The following is an 18,189-nucleotide window of genomic DNA, read 5'->3' as shown; positions in this document are numbered from 1 at the left end:
GGACAGAGGAAGAGCTGCAGTGGGGTGTACCAAACTAAAACTCTCAGAAAGGATAAGACCCAGTGGTTAATCCATACGGTGGATCCTCTGGCCTATTGAACACCGTCTGCAGTTGCATTGGAATTTGCAGGTGCAGGAGTGACAAATTTGTATTGCAGTTGCGATGTCAGCCTCCTCTGAAGTGTTAAATACTGCATGATTATCTACTTGTATTTCCTTAACTTTCCTTCCACCTCACCAAATTCACTTCGTTGCACGAGAACCCCTTGCTGGGAACATCAGTCTTCCTCCTGCTGTCCTGGAGCAGCTGAAAGCCAGCGGACTCTCAGGTGAGCATTGTATGACTTATGTTATGCGTGCGTCTGTGGCAATATCAGTGCTCTGGGTGACTGAGAGGTCGGGCTGAATACAAATCCGCTTCGTGAACCGCTGCCCTTTTCCCCCTCGAGCGTCTCTTCTCAACTGCACGCACTGACTCGCATGCTGCTCCTCAATATCAATGACACAAGCAGCTGTTTGACTGACAAGCTGTGCTGCTTCAAGGCATCTCACTCGCGCTCTGCACACCAGAGAGTGATGTGCGCACATTCTCTGTTGTCCAGACATGACCATTTGCACCATTCTCTGCTCTAAAAACAGATTACATTTTCTTTCAGTCATCCCACACCTCCTGCACAGCCAACAAAAGTCGGTCCATTGCGCACACACACACACACACACACACACACACACACACACACACACACACACACACACACACACACACACACACACACACACACACACACACACACACACACACACACACACACACACCTTACCCTGTGAAGGTCTGGGGCAATATAACGAATTAGTGCTTAACTTTGGAGATTACACCTAACCCTAGCAACAGGCTGTAACAGCATAACGGCATTCCTGCCCTACAGCTATATGTGCAAGCTTCCTGGAAAGAGAGAAAGATTTATAACTTGACCTTCTTTGTCTTAGGTGTCTTTATCCATCACCACAGCGAGGGTGCATTTTTAACATGTAGATTTTACTCCTTGATAGTATCTACAATCCTCGGGAACTTGTATGCAGAAAAAAAAAAAAATTCTTGACTCAGCTGCACAGAATTGAGTTAATCTATTACCTCATTGATTGGTTATAATACAGCTTTGAAATATGAATGTGGTATACACAGGCACGCATTAGCGTTGTTCTTCCTGTTACTCTGGTGGTATCAAAGGGATTCCATTCAGTTGTTGTAGAGCTTTCTCTTACTTGGCAGCTCTCCCTGTGGTCTGTGGAGGAAGAGAAGATGGTTTTAATGAAATAGCTTGACCTTTGTCTATTGGACCCAGATGATCTGTCTATAAACTACACCGTTCTGAACGCTGCCCAGTGTGGGAGTCTCACCACAGCAAAACCTCAGTACTAGCAGATGAAGAGCCTTCGGTTTTCTTAGAAGCGACACAACATTTCTTCACATGCTTCCAGGGTTGATATCAAAATACTTCATGTTATAAAACCTATTTTGATTTGAGGTCAGTTTCATTTTTCAATTCTTAAGTGTAGCATCGGCCTTGCAATATGGTTCCAAAACACTTTACGATCATAAAAGACCATACAGCAAGGAAATAAAATAATAAAAACCACATTAAAAACATAAATATCATAGTAGCAACCCCCAAGTATGTAGCAGCAAGGGATGATTCAGGGTCCCCTGAGCCAGTCTTAACCAAAAGAATGATCTAATCAAGTCTAATTTTACAAGTAGAGAGGGTGGCTGCCTCCCTAACCCAAACTGGCTGCTGGTTCTACAGAAGAAGAGCCTGATAGCTGAAGGCTCTGCCTCCTGAACTACAATCTAGAAACGAGCACTACTGCTATCTTCAGTTGGCGTTTTCAGGCCGCAGGAACTATTGAACTGTAAAAGGGAGCTCCCTTTCGTGTGAGTACGCACAGGGGGAAGTTCCGAAAACTCTGGCTTGTGGTACGCTTGTAGCTCTTACCCCTAGTAGGTACTTTTCCTGTTACAATAGAAACTGCAGTGACGTAACTGTACAGTAATTGGTCGAACACAGGAGCCATGTTTTAAACAACTTGAAAACAGCAAGCCGGGTAAACTACAGCTACGAATGAAGCCGTTTAATACGGCAGAGGAAAGAGTTTCAAATGAAGGGAGATGGTACTGAGAAATGGACCGACAACAAAGTCCAGGCTTTATTAAGTCTCTACACGTCGGAGGCAACACGGTGTGACTTTGAAGAGAAATATCAAAAGTTGCTCCGTTTACTTAGTGCTACGTAATTTCAGAGTACCTATTGGCGGCGTGAATGCAAACTGCAAAAGAAATGTGAAAACGGTTTGGTCCGAAAACGCTCCGAATTTTTGGCCTTATTTAACTGACACTCAAGAGTTTTACTCTGTTTAGAGTCCTCTAATGGGCCATCTGGAGTTAAGCAGCACCTCATACTGAAGAACCCAGTGAGCGATGGGAGTCCTCCCTGGTGTCCTTTGGTAATTGAGGCTCCTCTCTATCTCTCTTAATTACTGGAGTTTAGTGAGGGTGTGCTTAATGACCCTGAGCCTTACAGGGAGCCCTGCTATCATTAATCATATGCCCCTCACAACTGCTCATTATGGGATGCATCTAATCTGTTGCCGACCGCCCTGTGTGGAAGAGACTCTATGTAGATGGTGAATGATGTGTTACCTCTGTTGGCGTTCTGTAAACCGAGGAGGATGTTGTTGCCCTAAACCAAATGGAACCAAAATAAGATCTGCCACACTGGCATGCTCCATTAGACTTTGCTGAACAGTGCTGGAAAGGACATTGTGAACAGGAATTACTGGAACAAGCACAGTGCAGGTACAGGTCAGCGTCCTGGAGTGAAGGAGGGTGGTGAAGAGAGAGTAATGGACTGGCTTCATTTAGCAGCCTGAACCACAGGTGCCATCTTTTCTCTGCTGCCGTATTTATTACAGCTCCTATAACTGTGGCCCATCGTAGTAATTTCAAAATGTTTCATATTCTTTGATTCTCTGTCTGAGTAAAGGGAGCAACATTGTTTTAAATTGTATTCCTGCAACAATGCAAGCATGTCCTCTGAGACAGCGCCCCCCCTCCCCCCCTTTTGACGCCACGTGCTTCATATTCCAGTTCTCTGGTCCAGCCAACCTCCTCTGTAACAGCAGGGGCCCTAATCACTGCCTCCACCCTGTTTCCTCTCTCTGTGGAGCAGCCTTTTTTTCTTTTCCCCTCTGTACTTTGCTTGTCATTTCTTTGCCTCTTGTCCTTTTCTGCTCCTCCGCATCTGGCAGGATCTGCTGTGATTATGTAATTCTTTAGGACTTCTCGTTCCCAGTGCTTCATGTCTCCGGTGTAGAAATGGACGTAAAAAGGTTTCGGCCAGAAAGACGAGCGTGTTGGGTTGGACGGCACATTTTGATGGAGCTGTTTGTTCAGCTGGACTTCATTGGAAGCAGAACAGTGGGTGGAGACAGGGTTGGGCCGGTGTCACATACTTTATACTTCTACATGAGTAGCTGCACACAAGAGGATTTATTTATATTCTTGAACTTTTAGACTGCTGCTTACATTAATTATTCTGCTAATATTCATCATCTAGCATTTGATTTGAGAATTGTGTTTTTACTTCAAAGTCAGTTTATCTCTGGCTTGTTAACTGCTTTCATTTAACAAGTTCTGGGTTGAACCACGCAGTCTGACAAAGTTTCTGTCCACTAATCATTTTCCGATAATGGAAAAAACCTTCTACATCATATACTGAACAGGAAAAGCCCCAACGCTCCGCGTGTTATCCGGCGTTCAAACATACACATTCTCGTAGCCTGATTATATAATATGTGCACGTATAAGTGATTTCATGTCCTTTGTACTGATCAGATACAGCACAATGTTAACTCCCTGCTGCTGACATCTATGATGCTCATAATGTTGATGCTCACATTTGTTGCCGAGGCTTTTTTTTTTTTTTTTTTTTTTTGCTGTTTAATTCATCTATCTGGTGTTTCATTCATTTCACCCACGTTGTTATCTTTCAGGTATCGTGGCCGTGCTTGTTCTGTGGCTTGAGTCAGAAAATCTATCCACTGAGGGCAGGACTGGGACTATGCAAGTGGTTTTACGGCGGCTGACTGAGGTCTATTTCACTGTTGTTTCCAAACAGCAGTTGTCAGTCCACTCATTTTGTTCAGATTGCCTTTTGATGCCGGTGTTTGGGTCTTGCGTGCGCGCGCAGGCACTCATTAAACGCCATCAGTGCTCCGGTTGTCCGGTGGGTGTCTGTGTGGGAGACCAGGCTCCAGCTATCTGCTTAAAAGGCTAAGCACAGATGGAGGCCAGCGCACTGTCATACTGTGCCGGCAAAGCTTCACAGAGGAGCAACTGAATCAAAAGTACACACATATACTCATCTTTGCATTTATTATTCATTATTAGTGCCACAGTGCAGCTAACTGTTTATCACAGAAAACCCTTTTAAAAGGCAGCACAGTTGAAGCCTTTGCCTATAAAGTGGATCGGCTGTGCAGGAGTCACTGTATGTGTATGGCACGCTTTGTTTACTTGCGTGCCTCTATCTATATTTGTATGATTTATACATGAAGGTGCAGCTCATAAAAGTGATTTATTGTACGCAGTCACTAGTCGAACAGCTAGTGGGGCAAATATTTTTTCTCTGTAGTGTCTCATGTCCTTGTGATATGAGGCCCTTAAAGGAAAAGGTACACTGATTCAATTAAATAGCTTGTTACCAAATATGTAAACTCAAACTGGTAAAACCAAGTAAGTTTGACTTATAAAAACTGAAATTAACAATGAATTAATTAAATCATAGCATCCTTTCCAATTTAACCCAGTTACAGCATATGGACCTTGATTCATATTTATTCATATTTCTTAAGCAGAAATGCCTCATTAAAATGATTCAGATACTATTTATTTCTACAGGATACGACATCCAAGCTCTTTAATATGGCCTGGATCATTACAACATTGAGCTAATGAGTTGTAATATTCCTCCATAAGGAAGTATCATGAGGAATAAGCAGCAGTCCAGGAAGCTACTCTTTTTTTAAAAAAAATTGGCTTTACACATTTTCCCAACCAAGATGTCTCAAATCAAATTCTCGTACGAGAAAATGATGACACGTCTGCTGATAAATGCAACCAGATTATGCGCTGGAGCTGTAGATGTTTGTAGTTGCCACCTCAAAGGGAATCGCATCAGCACCGGATTTGTCATGTTTGTACAAATCTAAGCTTATTTACCCATTTCAGTTAGAATCCGAGTCCCCGAACCCCCATTTTCCTTTCACGGGCACAGATAAGTCCTGACCCTTAACCTCAACCTAAGTACGACCAAACCTTAAACATTTAAGTTCACTTTAAAACATTATGAATTATGTTGTGGGGACTTGTTTGTCTCCACAAGGGAGGTGACTTGTGTCCCCTCAACAATACAAGAAGAAACACATAAACGCGCACACACACACACACACACACACACACACACACACACACACACACACACACACACACACACACACACACACACACACACACACACACACACACACACACACACACACACACACACACACATAAATTCTGAACCATGCCCCATCTCAGGTGACCTTCTCCCTCATGATCCTCACATTCCCTTTTAGAATTTTCAGCTCTTTGAAGTCTCCAACTTCCCATGGGAGATTTTCATCTCGGCTACACGGGATATATATTGTTGACGTTTCCCCACCATATCGTCAAAGCTCTTTCTTTATTTCTGGGACATTTGTATCCTTTTCTGCTACATGACGGAGCATCTTTACCCCCTGCTGTGCAGCTTTTGGATCCCTCTCGGACCCCAGCAATGATGTTCTGTCCCGTTTTGTTCTGTCTCCTGTACCTTTGGTCATAATCCTAATCTGCACAATCACCTGCCACGTATTAGAGCCCAGTGGCTTTCCGGCTTTATGTCTTGTGTTTATGCTGTGGTGCAGTGATTTCCTCAGTCTTTTAAAAAAAACAAGTCAGCACTTAAATCAGTGCTAGTCTCCTGTGCTCACCATCTCTACAGAATCACACCCTGCAGTACAGCGTCTGCTCTGAGGAACGTCCATGAAACAGAAATTTAAGTAGGTCTTGTTGCTCCTGCTTGTTTTTTACGCTCTCGAGCAAAGCTCAGTGGAATCAAAATTCACGCCGTTTTGAAATTAGGAGGCATATCCCTGTTGCAGTTGATGATTTAATCACATTAGTTCAAGAAACTCCAGTGAACATGCTTCTTGCTGTTTGGTATCATATTCCCATCTTGTTAAAGGAAGAATCGACTCTGAAATGCGGCTTGTGCAGAAAGGCAAGATTTGATTTGGTGGTATGTTAAAATGAATCACAGTTACTGATCAAATGTTGAAACAGAATATTAATCAACAAAGATAAACATTAGAGTTTGCCTCAGATCAAACATTTCACTGGTTTCAAATTGTCGAATATGAGGATTTACTGTTTTTCTTCATTTCATATCCCTGCAAATTTAATATCTTTGTGTTTTGAATTGTTTCTTAGATGACAAAAGGCAATCAGATTTATCAGTAATAAACAATACTCATCCATTGCTCTTCTAGAAGACAGTTTGACATCCCATCCAGATGCTTCCACTGCATCTACAATGCAGTTTGAGAGCAGAAAAATGTCCAGTCATCTAAAGCATCAAAAGTAAATGTTAACTTTTGGAAACAAAACAAAGAGTGCTCAGAATCACAGAAGGAATTTCTGTAACTTTGCACCTCGACTCAAAAATCATTCAGGCAGAAATCTATCACAGAAGATGCATTAGTCTCTCTTTTGGCAGCAGACTCTGTGGACCAGAATGCAATGCAGCAACAATACATGTTACATTATCAAAAAGCCCTCTGCTCCTTAATGATGCATACTATAGTTATACTATCAAAACAAGGGCTCATTTTCAGAATTGCTGTTGTATCTGTCAGATTTGCTTCCTGAGGGAAACAAATGGTCAGTGGACTGCTGGCTACCCCACTGTACAATTGTCCTTGCGTGAGAGCTGGCATGACCATAGTGTATGCCGGAGGAGAGACTCTAGTGGCCGCACTCCAAGGAACTGTTCTTTCACAGTCCACTGCCCAGATGGCCAGCAATTATTATTACAATCCATCTTCCAGCAGAGGGTCAGAGGGACCAGAGAAAGAGTCGACTGAGCAGATTCTTTTTCCAATGCTCTTTTGTTCACTGTGAGGGGTTGCCAGTGAACAAATGTTTGACTTGAGCAGTGAGGCTGTTTAGCTTTGTCCTCAGCTGTGCTTCCATAACAAAAGCTTAGAGTAAAAAAAAAAAAAAAAACTATTGCTGCAGCTGACCCGGAAGTAAAAAAAAAACATGAATAAATGGAGGTCGGAGTCCTCTTGTACGGCACTTAAAGTGTCTATAAAAATGAAATAACCCCAGTGATTCGACCCTGCTATTATTTCATAATTGTAACCAAAGAGCGATTTCTCTTTGGTTACGCAGTAGATTTGAATCGCCATAGCTTGCAGCTTTTGCCAGTGACAATGACGATAGGCTTTATTGGAAATGAGGCTGAGATGAAAGTGCTTAATTACTTCCATTCAAATAGCTCAGCGGCCTTTGATGAAGAGAAATGACTGCTTTTGGGAGCAGGATATTGCTTTTGAAAATCCATAGGGTGCATGAGATCTAATATTGACTGCAGGGTGCAAGGTAGCTCTGTTTTAGTAATAGCCCTATCAGACTATGGTCCCCTGCCTAACATATTGGTTCCTTTATTATTCCTGGTGTCATATTTGGGCTTAGTGAAGAATAACTAAAATCCCTTCTCTCCATAATGCTAAGGCAAAGTAACCTATTATGATTTTTATGCACCAAAATTCAAAGAGGCGATGTAAAAAAAACAACAACAACAAAAACAAGAAGTTTATTTTACAGACTGGTCTTCTCAGTTTACTCTTGACTTGTGTGCCTCTAACAAGATCTACCAGAGGATCTCCAGCTCCGTTCAGGTTCATATGATTTAGGAAGTTATATGAGGTGACAGTAACGTCTTCCAAAAGTATGACAAAAGATGTTAAGTGTATCCCGGATGATAGCTATGTGTCTGATAATTGTACAGATATCCTCACCCAAACTGCTGCCCGGGACACTTGGCATTCAGTCCCATCGTATGCGAGACATCAAAGTGAGTGTGGAGGGCAGAGACAGCTGGCAAAGCCTGATTGGCTTCTTGCCTCGGCATGGTGCCACACTGCTGTGTTTGCATTCTAAACAGGAAGTATTCAGAGATTTTTGCATTTTATTTTTTTATGTGTGAGCACGTCCATATTTGCAAAATATACGTTGATATTCATGGGTGTAATTCTAAAGCCTGACTTCAGAAAGAATTTATACTTTTAGATTTGTTTTGGTGTTTTGTCCAATCTGTTTGCAAAGAATTATGCTGCATAAAGTCACCAATGGAGATTCATCAATAGTTTAATTTCACCTTAGCCAATATAGCTTGCTTCTTATTTAGACCAAAAAAATATACGCAACCATAACTGTATAAGTAACTGGTGCATTTCTGGTGCAACTGGACCTCTAGTGTTTCAGCGTTTCTAGTAAAATATAACATTTGCATGTTTTTTATGACAGAAAAAACCCCCACTAATTTCCATAAAAACACAGACTCAATGAATACACTTCAATGTGTGAGTGTGTCTCAGTTGTAAGTGTTCTCCTTAATCTGCATTCGATACACACAGCTCTCTTCATTTCAAGACCATGCAACATCCACCCTTTGTCCTTTCTGTTAAACCTGAGCCAGACAAACAAGAAACCTCAAGCCTTTCTAGCACTTCATGATGTTCGCAGGTGCTGCTTTCTGGAAGCTCCTAATACCTATTAACATTTTTTTTTTAATTTTTTTTTATTGTGATTAATTTTCATTTCTGCCTGGCTACATCTCTGGCTGCTACAGTGATGAATGTTAGACTGGTGGTGTTATTGCTGCAAGAGACTCGCAAAATGAAAACTTTTACCCTGATTTATCCTATGAAGGCTCTAATTATTCCATTTCCTTCACTTGCCTGCGGCTAATGGCATGAGTGAAGATGCTGAGAGAGTTGGTCCCTTGTGGCACCAGTGTGAGCCAGTGTGTGTGCATGAAGTCAGTTAGGCAGACATAAAGACTGGCATCTACCTCGGACTTCATAATAAGTCACTACCCTTGTTCCAGAAGAAATGTTTTACATTAATCGATATTGTCAGAATCTCAGATTTCTTGTCATTCACTCTCAGCTTCTTCTATTTTTGTTGCTTGTATTTTGGGAGGTAAAGTAAATAAAGCGTCGTCTCGCTTTAGTAGCCGAGACTCGTGGTTGACACCCGGGATGGTTTGATGATGCAGGAGAAAGGAGCGTTTGATGTGAAGTGATGTGGGGTAGTGCCGCAGCATCATGTTTCTCTGCTTGCCTGACCCACTTTACCTCTTACGTAAGAAGGTTTATTTGTAAAAAAAAAAAAAAAAAAAAAAAGCCTTTGTCTTGCTATTTTTCAAAACACTCCCACCACCGCCTCCCCCATCTGTTTCCCGTGGCGGTAAAGGATCGGCTCTGGGAATTGTTTTGGCTTCAAGCATTATGTCACAGCAATCCGGACGTTTGTTGTGGGGCTACAATATTGTCAATGGTGGTGATAGTCGGGGTGTAATCTGTTACCCGCGGACACTTTTATTATTAACTGCGCTGCTTTCTTGCGCCTTTCACATGATGTGTTGCTAGTTTGATGGATGGCCTTAATCCAACTGTTTGCTCTGAAAAGTCTCTTTTTTTTTACCCTCAGGTTTGAGGCTTTAGCTTTTAGCCCAGCTGTCAACAGAAGCAAGTCGCAGCACCCTCACCACCGCTCTGCTGCTGGCCGGCTTCACCACCCGGGTGCTGGGTACGGCTGCTCATCCCATGCTGGACATCTGGTGAGCGCTAACACCTTGCCGAGTGACACAGCCAATGCGATGCAAGTCAAACGCTCAGTCTCTCCCACTGTATTCACCATTAGCAGCCATTACTCGTGCTCAATAAGAGAGACGCATTTTAATTAGACTCTCACATGTAGTCAGCTCTCTCAGTATGCAGCAGCTCTTCCTACATGTTTTCTTAGCGTGTTTGAATTCTCCCTCTTCTGAAGCCTCTCTCTCTCTCTCTCTCTCTCTGTGTGTGTGTGTGTGTGTGTGTGTGTGTGTGTGTGTGTGTGTGTGTGTGTGTGTGTGTGTGTGTGTGTGTGTGTGTGTGTGTGTGTGTGTGTGTGTGTGTGTGTGTGTGTGTGTGTGTGCGCGCGCACGCGTGTGTGCTCCAGATCTGCCCTCCATTAGTGACTTGCACAGCTGGCGAACAGGGCAAGTCTGCAGGTCCCGGGAAACATGTCACAGAGGCCATAACATTAAAATGCAGCTTGTCATGCTGTACAGATAAATGCTTGTATACGAAGAAAACAAAATATAATAATTTGTAGCTATATAATGAGAACACACAGTGACTGGTGAGTTTTCCTTTAAAGTCTGTGCGCTATCTGTGATTCAAGGCCAGTGGGTGATAATGATTAAGGAGAGCAGAAAAGGCGTGAAGGATGCAAAGCAGTAATTAGATACTTATATTATTAAAGTGTAATCTGTGCCCTAGATCACTGTGGTATAATTGACTCCCACAGTCTTTGGAAGCAGTGTGTGTGGTGTAAATGTCTGTCAGTGAAGTCGAATGTAACTGCAGGAAAAATATCTTAACAGTCTCGAAATCAGCTGAAAGAGAATGTGTCCCATTCTGAATATTTGTAGAGGAAGTAAACATTAACTCTAGTGAGAGAAAAAGAGACGAGTTTTAGAAAACTAATTTAATAAAAATTATATAAACAAGAAAATGATGGCTATAACAAATGGTATAAAAGCAAAATTGAGAGCAGAATTTTTGTTTTGTTTCAAATAATAAATAAAAATGCAAAATAAAAATGACAACAATAGAAAATGAAATTCACATTAAAATGTTAAGATATCAATTGGAAACTGTAAAATGTATTGTAAACCAAAGAAAATCAGCTTTACAAAGTTTTTAAGAAGTCATTTAAAAGATGTTACTGTCCAAGTCTCAAATCGTCACGCATGGAGCACCTTTAGTCTTGAGCTGGGGGCTTAAGAAGAGCCACAAGACTCCTGCCTGAGGATCAGAGGCTACACGCTGATTTGTAGGGGCTGTAACAATTCAGATATATATCCAAAAGTGCCAACATTGTAACAGTGGAACATTGAAACACCCTTTCCCAGAATGACAAAACATAGACAATGAAGCAATTTGTGAGGTGAAGCAAGGCCTAGAGCTGCCCCGATGTTAATGAATTGCAGATTGGTTTTGGTAATTCAATCTGCCAAGTCGTTCATTTGAGCTTTTACAGCCAAACAAGCTTCATCGCATTGTAATGCAAACATTTATGAAGCAGACAAAGAACCAGTATCTGTGTGAAATCCCCTCCGGGGGCTTCATTTCTGTCCACAAACTCTGGTCTCTTGTTCAGTGTCCGTTGAGCAGCTTAAGCTTTTTTTCTTTTTTTTTTTTTTTTTTTTTTGCTTTGTTGTTTTTAGACCTTATCTTATCCTTATCTTCACCGGGATGGAACTGTTTAAGAATTAAGGCTCTGAGATTACTCGCAGCTACTTCCAAATTCGGGTGTGGTCTGTTTTATAGCGATAAATCTCAAACAGTGCAACACTATTAGTGAAACAGTCAAATATAGATTCTCTTTAACGTTGCAGTCCGTGTGGCTTCTGAGCTCTCAGGGCCACATGATGGCTTCATGATCCTTTGTTTCCTGTCCTTAAAAAACTTGGTTTCAAATCTTCAAATATTTCTACTAATTTTGAACCCTTTCTATATTGTATTTAACCAACATGAAATATTAATTTGAAAGTCACAGATTTCCTCCAAGATTTAAAAAGATACTGTGCTTGGAATAATAATTGTTTTTCAGTGTTCACTTTGAAATGAATGGGAGACTTTCAAGTTAGTTTGTCAAGTTTAACAATCAATTAATCATCTTCATGGCTTGTTCAGTTTGCTGAGATTAAATTGACAGAGGTGTTCTCCTTGCAGCAGAAGCAGACTGTTATTTAGAATGTTAAATATTGATCGCTGGAAATTTGTGACATCAGCTTTTTCGACTTTAAAGCAATACTGAAAGCACAAACAAAACACTAATGCAGGGATTTTTCAAGTGAAATAACCATTTCCAATTCTACCATTAGCAGATAAAATAATGTGTTCATGTTGGAACTCATTACTTCTAGTAATAGCTGATTGCAAAAACTCGTTTCCCAGGCCTTTAATTTAGCACATATTGCCAGATTGTGCAGCCAAAATAAAAGTTTCAATGCACAACTTGACAGCTATTTTATGAAAATATATGTATTTCTTTAATAGAATTGCCGTACAATTCCTGCGTTATATTACTGCTACACCTCCCAGCAAATTTCGCTTGCTTCTCCGTCTGTGTACACACATGTGTACTGGTACATACGTGTCCTGAATAATGCACCTTCCTTCTTCTATCCCCATGACGCCGCTGTCTTTGCGAGTAGTCATTCCACCTCACCGCAGCGCAGTGCGCCAAGCCTTCGGGGCTGTCATGTTTCAGGGAATAGCTCTGTTTTCCTCACTACCTGTCTCAAACTCCCACCTCTAACACCCCCCCACGTCTCCCTTCACTCATCCAATTGTAAGAAGTAAAGGGACATGTAGTGGTTTTGAAAGACTTCATTTTGTTGAATAATACATTAGATATCTTCACCTGGAGCAAATTTAACTTCCATTCCATCTTTGAAATGGGAAATGGTTTTGTGGAGGAGTCTTTGAAAGTAGTACTAGGTGTGAAATTACCCCTGCATATACAGTCAGCTTCAAAAGTCTGAGACCACAGTGAAAACACTTCTGGAAATAACCAGAACATTTGCAGGTATAGAGACTTTCAAAAAAGACAAGAAGAAATATGTAGGATTGTGTTCTCTTTGTTATCTGCAATCAAATTTAAACAAATTTGCAGCACTGAACATGTGAACCGATTTCCATAGCAGATGCTGAAGAGGGATGTTGTTGTCACTGTTCATCAGATGAATGCAAATTTCATGGGACGAGGGCTCATCATGCCCTGCAGACAGACAGAGAAACAGCTGAACTGACAATTAAATTCCATCTTTTATCATGAGCTGCTTTTGTCGCCGTCTGTGTATCCTAATTATCTAGAGCAGTTCATGAAAGAGTAAAGTGTCTAATCATAAAGAGGATAGCAGAAATCAAGGAGAGAAAACTAAGCTTTTATAACTAAGGCTCATAGGAAAAATTTCCAGGTAATTGTTTGTTCCTCTGTCGTGCCACCGTAAAACTCTCACAGTCACACACATACGCACAAACTAATTTATACAAATACACACTCGGAAATGCTCCCTACGCGGTGGTCAATCGTCTGTCAGGCTGCAATAGGAAATTCATGTGCTGCATAAGATAGTTTCAAGCTAAAAAATAAATAAATAAACAGTAAGGGAAAAAAACAAAAACAACCTCAGTATTCAGACATCAGACTTCTCTGGACTAAATGTGCTTTGAAAGCCTCGGCTGCCTGCTTCTCCTCTCCCTCTCTGCGGTTCCTCTCGCCATTTCAGTCTCAATTTCAAGGTACGTTATTGGCCACACTTGAGAGTTTCATCATGCTGCCACAAAATGAAGTGATTATTTACACTTTCCTGCATAAAGTAATGAAAATGCCATTTTCCTGTATTGTACAATCAGCAGTAATTATTGATGCATTGGAACACAACTCACCATGAAACTGTATAATGGTTATCATTTTTTCTGCATGTCCCTTTCTCCTCTGCATTAAGGCGCTTATTTCCTAAGACCAAGCCCAACCTCAAGAGACATCTCCTTCCCCAAAACCCGCCTACTTGTCAGTTCTTTTTTTTTTTTTTTTTTTTTTTTAATTGCAGAAGGAGAAAACAAACTTCGGTATGAATTACACCCAACCCCCCCCCCCCCTCCCTCAAAAAAAACAAAACAAAAAAAACAAAACAGCTTAACATGACATGAGATACAAATATTAAGGGTTCATTTTTCAGTGAAATAAAAGTGCAGGTTCAATCAACCGATATCATGCTGTAGTCCAAAGATGAAAGCTCAACGTTGGTGCTGTGCAGCAAAGTCTGGAAGCAGATTGAACTATATATTAATTCAGGACGGATATTCTATCGAAAGGGCAGGTTTTGATTGGACTGCAGTGATAGACAATCAGTTTTATATGCAGCCTTTCAAACTACGTATATGTTGAAGTTAATATGCACTGACGTGTTGGGAAAAATTATGGATTGTGTGATGCTCGACTGAGCTAGATGCATAATCACGCCAACTTTGACAATACGATCAGGTTACCTGTAACCACCAAAGCAATTCTCATCTATAATGACGTTAGAGAACAGATAAACAGAATCAGTGATGGATTGAAGATTAGTGGACGTTTATCCACAATAATCTTAAGATTTAAGAGGAACTGTTAAAGAGTCGTTTTGCAGATAAATCGTCAAAGTCGTTTGCGGGGAGTTGTTGCTGTTCCCTTTTCTCTTTTCAAAAAAAAAAAAACAAAAATTGTTTTCCACACACTCCTGTTCTCGAAAGAAGCCAATTGTTGCACTCGAATGTCAATTTGAAGCAGACTTGGAAAAAGAATCCTCGTTAGGTTCACTGAGGGGAAACTCGATGCACACGAAATCTGAACAGGTCTGCAATATGTGTTTGCACCTCGCCACCTCACGCACAGATGGCCTGTGTTCATTGCTGAGGTGTAACACACACCCGGCTTCACGACCTCACCTGCCAACATTATGTGCCACCATCAGCAACGCGCCATCATGGAAAATAGTCACGTGTTTGTTTCTGACATCAACGCCCTTATTTTGTAATAGTTTGTAATAGCATGCTGATGTGATCTTTCCTAAAGGGCTTTCTGCAATGTCATATTCATTCACAGTGAGTGTCGTATAGACCGCTGGTGTTGTTTTCTGAGCTATTAATCTAGTTTTTGGTGTAACTCTAACAAATATAAGAATCGGTCATTTGCCAAAATTATAGACTTTTTTTTAATACAAATGCCAAGGCCTCACGAATTTGAGACAATAATAAAACTATTCTGATTGTTAAATAACTACAATTGATGTCATGCCATGGTTACAAAAAAAAAAATCCATTGTTTGTGTTGTGTTTGTTTCTTTGGTTTTTTTCTTTAGTTCGTGTAACTCTAAGCTCAAGATGTATCACAAACACACACACACACACACACACACACACACACACACACACACACACACACACACACACACACACACACACACACACACACACACGCACGAATGCACACACGCAATGTCACACTGCCAGTTCCCAGTCTTGGTCTGACTCTTCGGCTTTGATGAGGGCTGGAGGTGGCAGCGCACCCCTGGGGAGATCTGAGACCCAGTCACAGTGAGCAGTCTGGGGCCCCCAGGCTTTGAACATTGGCCAGTCATGTCCTCTTCAAGCCCTTTCAGTTCGAATATTATTATTTTTCCTCTGCGCAGACTAACAGCTTTATTTTTACTGTTGATATTTATGTTCATCCTTTGTTAGTTGTAGTCGTACAATAACGGCCACGAGGTTAATGGAGTTAGTGCCTCTGATCTGAGTTTATGTCCCTGCTTTCCTGTTCTGTGTAGATTTTTGGTACGACTTTGAGGCAATACCACTTTGGCGGACCCCTTACCTGATCTGGCATCATCAGCAGGTGGTCATTTTTGGTTTCGAGTGAAATGTCTTGAAAAGTAACGGATGTACTGCGGTGAAATTGGCTGCAGATATTCAAGGTCCCCAGAGAATACATTCCCATGACTTTTCACAGAAGCCAATCTGATTTGCACAATAATTTGGTTTACAAATTGGTTGTGGGACGTGCCCATCAACCAAAGCTGTACTTTGTGTCTATTCCTAATTATCAAATGGCAGCATGCTAACAAGCTAAACTACGGTGATAAACATGGTAAATATTACCTGCTAAACACCAGTGTGTTAGCAATGTCATCGCGAGCTAATCAGCATGCAGCCATTAGCGTTTAGTTAAAATCACAGCTGTGCCGAAGCACAGCCTCGCAGAGCCTCTTGTGTGGCTGTAGACTCTAATTAGTGAGTGTTGTAATTTCCAGTGTCCACGGAGTGAGAGCGACTGACGGAGCATATGAGATGAGGAAATAGCTCACACGCACGCCATTTCCCCTTTAAGGCTTTGTGAGATGATGTCATTCCAAAATATTTCACGGTGGTGAGTGAGGGCGAGTAGTGTTGGACAGATAGGGGGCCGTGGTCTCTGCTGTTGTGTGTGTGTGTGTGTGTGTGCGTGTGCGTGTGCGTGTCACTGCCTGTGTTAGTGTCTGCATGCACATATAAATGAGCAGCATTCAGAACCTGGAGGCTAAGACGTAACAGCTGGAGCCGGTCTAATGACTGGCCTGTTTATATTGAGTGGACAGATGGGTGAATGGAAAGCATGTCTCTGATGTCACTTACTCCTCTTCATGCCCTGCTGACCTTTTATCTCTCTCTCTCTCTCTCTCTCTCTCTCTCTCTCTCTCTCTCTCTCTCTCTCTCTCTCTCTCTCTCTCTCTCTCACCCACACACACTCAATATCTCCACCTTTTACTTTCATCTGCCTGAAGAGCTTTAATAACATTTTGGATTTGCAATTGTGACGACGCTGCTCATTATTAAAAAAAAAATAATAATAATAAATAAAAAATGTCAAGCCGATCGGATGGAAGATACTTGAAAGAACTCCAAATATAAATGGCTCTTGTGTAGGTTTGCCCCTTCTGATAACGAAAGGAGACAATAAGACGGAAGGCGATAGAGCCCTAGTTCTCCTTCATTGGTATTGGTATATTCTTTAATTCTGTCTGGTCGAACTGATTGCTGCGCAAAAAAGGGAAATGAAAACATTTTTTTTTTTTTTTTTGCTTTAACATGTTATTCTAGACTTGTAATAAATTATCCATCTTTTCTTGTTTCTTTTCATGGATGAATGGGGTCAGGTGATCATCTTCCTTTGAAGACCAATTTGTCAAACCAAATGCATCTCTCATTTGTGCACTGAACTTTTTATGTTGACAAAACACAGTCATTATTCATATAGTCTGATGATCTGGGGATGAATAGGAGCTATAATGCCGTTCCCGGCGCACGTTGTAGCTGTTATTTATCAAAACAACCTGTTGTTCTTTTCTTTCTTTTTTTCTCGCTCTCCTCTTTTCCTCCTCACTTTTATTTCTCCCCCGTTACTCCTTGGATGATTTTTCCCTCCCATGCTGAACTGAAAGTTAAGTTTCATTTCTCATTACATTGAGCTCCAGTTGGCGACAGGGTTTAGATGTGCAGCACTAAGTCACAGTGGCGCCCCAGTGAGTTCAGCCAGCCGCACCAACCATTGATTATTTCTCCTGAGTGTCCAATAACCGAGCTTCAATTTAACATTTCAGTCTGCTCTCTTTTCTCAGTCAGGGAAAAGGCTCTGCCATCAAAATTCGTCCTGGCCTCGTCCAGCAGGGGCTCTCGTCTCCAAAACAACACAACCCTAGCCGTCGTTTGCCATTTCTGTCTACCCCGGGCAGCGCTGGCCACTCGAGTCCAGCTACTCCTGTTTTGCTAAGGCTGAAGTTGCCTATGTACTTCACCTTCATCCTATATTCATGAAGGGGAAACAAGTCGGGCCAGTCCAACTTGTAAGGTTGTGGTGTGTTGATGAGACTTGACTGATATATTCAGGGTCTGAAAAAAGGCTAGTTTCCGGGCTAAGTCGGACCTCAGTTGAAGACGTTGCTTTTGGGACCATAATGAGAGAAATGGAGGCCGGGAGAGGCTAGTGAATTAGGATTCTGATGCTGATCAGACATGAAACATTATCTCTTCACATTAGCCTGCCACTGTTACTCTCTGTGGCATCAGACACAGATAGTCCTCTCTCGGTTTAGCTATCAACACGCTGGGAGTGTTGATAGCCAAGCTGTGTGTGTGTGTGTGTGTGTGTGTGTGTGTGTGTGTGTGTGTGTGTGTGTGTGTGTGTGTGTG

General features: G+C 41.6%; 1 protein-coding gene across 1 annotated transcript in view; it reads left to right on the top strand.

The window, feature by feature from the left end:
• The first annotated feature begins 278 nt into the window (after positions 1–278).
• Positions 279–18,189, top strand: part of trpc1 (transient receptor potential cation channel, subfamily C, member 1) — a 64,995-nt gene continuing 47,084 nt past the window's right edge. Inside the window, exons 1-2 of the mRNA XM_069703516.1 lie at positions 279–329; positions 9,860–9,989. The gene's annotated coding sequence lies outside the window, so the exon portion shown is untranslated. The remainder of the gene's footprint in view (positions 330–9,859; positions 9,990–18,189) is intronic.

The sequence above is a fragment of the Brachyistius frenatus genome, unplaced genomic scaffold, assembly GCF_029030835.1.
Source record: "Brachyistius frenatus isolate BFR_SWC_R1_liver_20210118 unplaced genomic scaffold, ASM2903083v1 Contig_47, whole genome shotgun sequence".
NCBI classification, from domain to species: domain Eukaryota; kingdom Metazoa; phylum Chordata; class Actinopteri; family Embiotocidae; genus Brachyistius; species Brachyistius frenatus.
The sequence above is the reverse complement of the archived record's forward strand: the minus strand, read 5'-3'. Positions and strand labels throughout refer to the sequence as shown.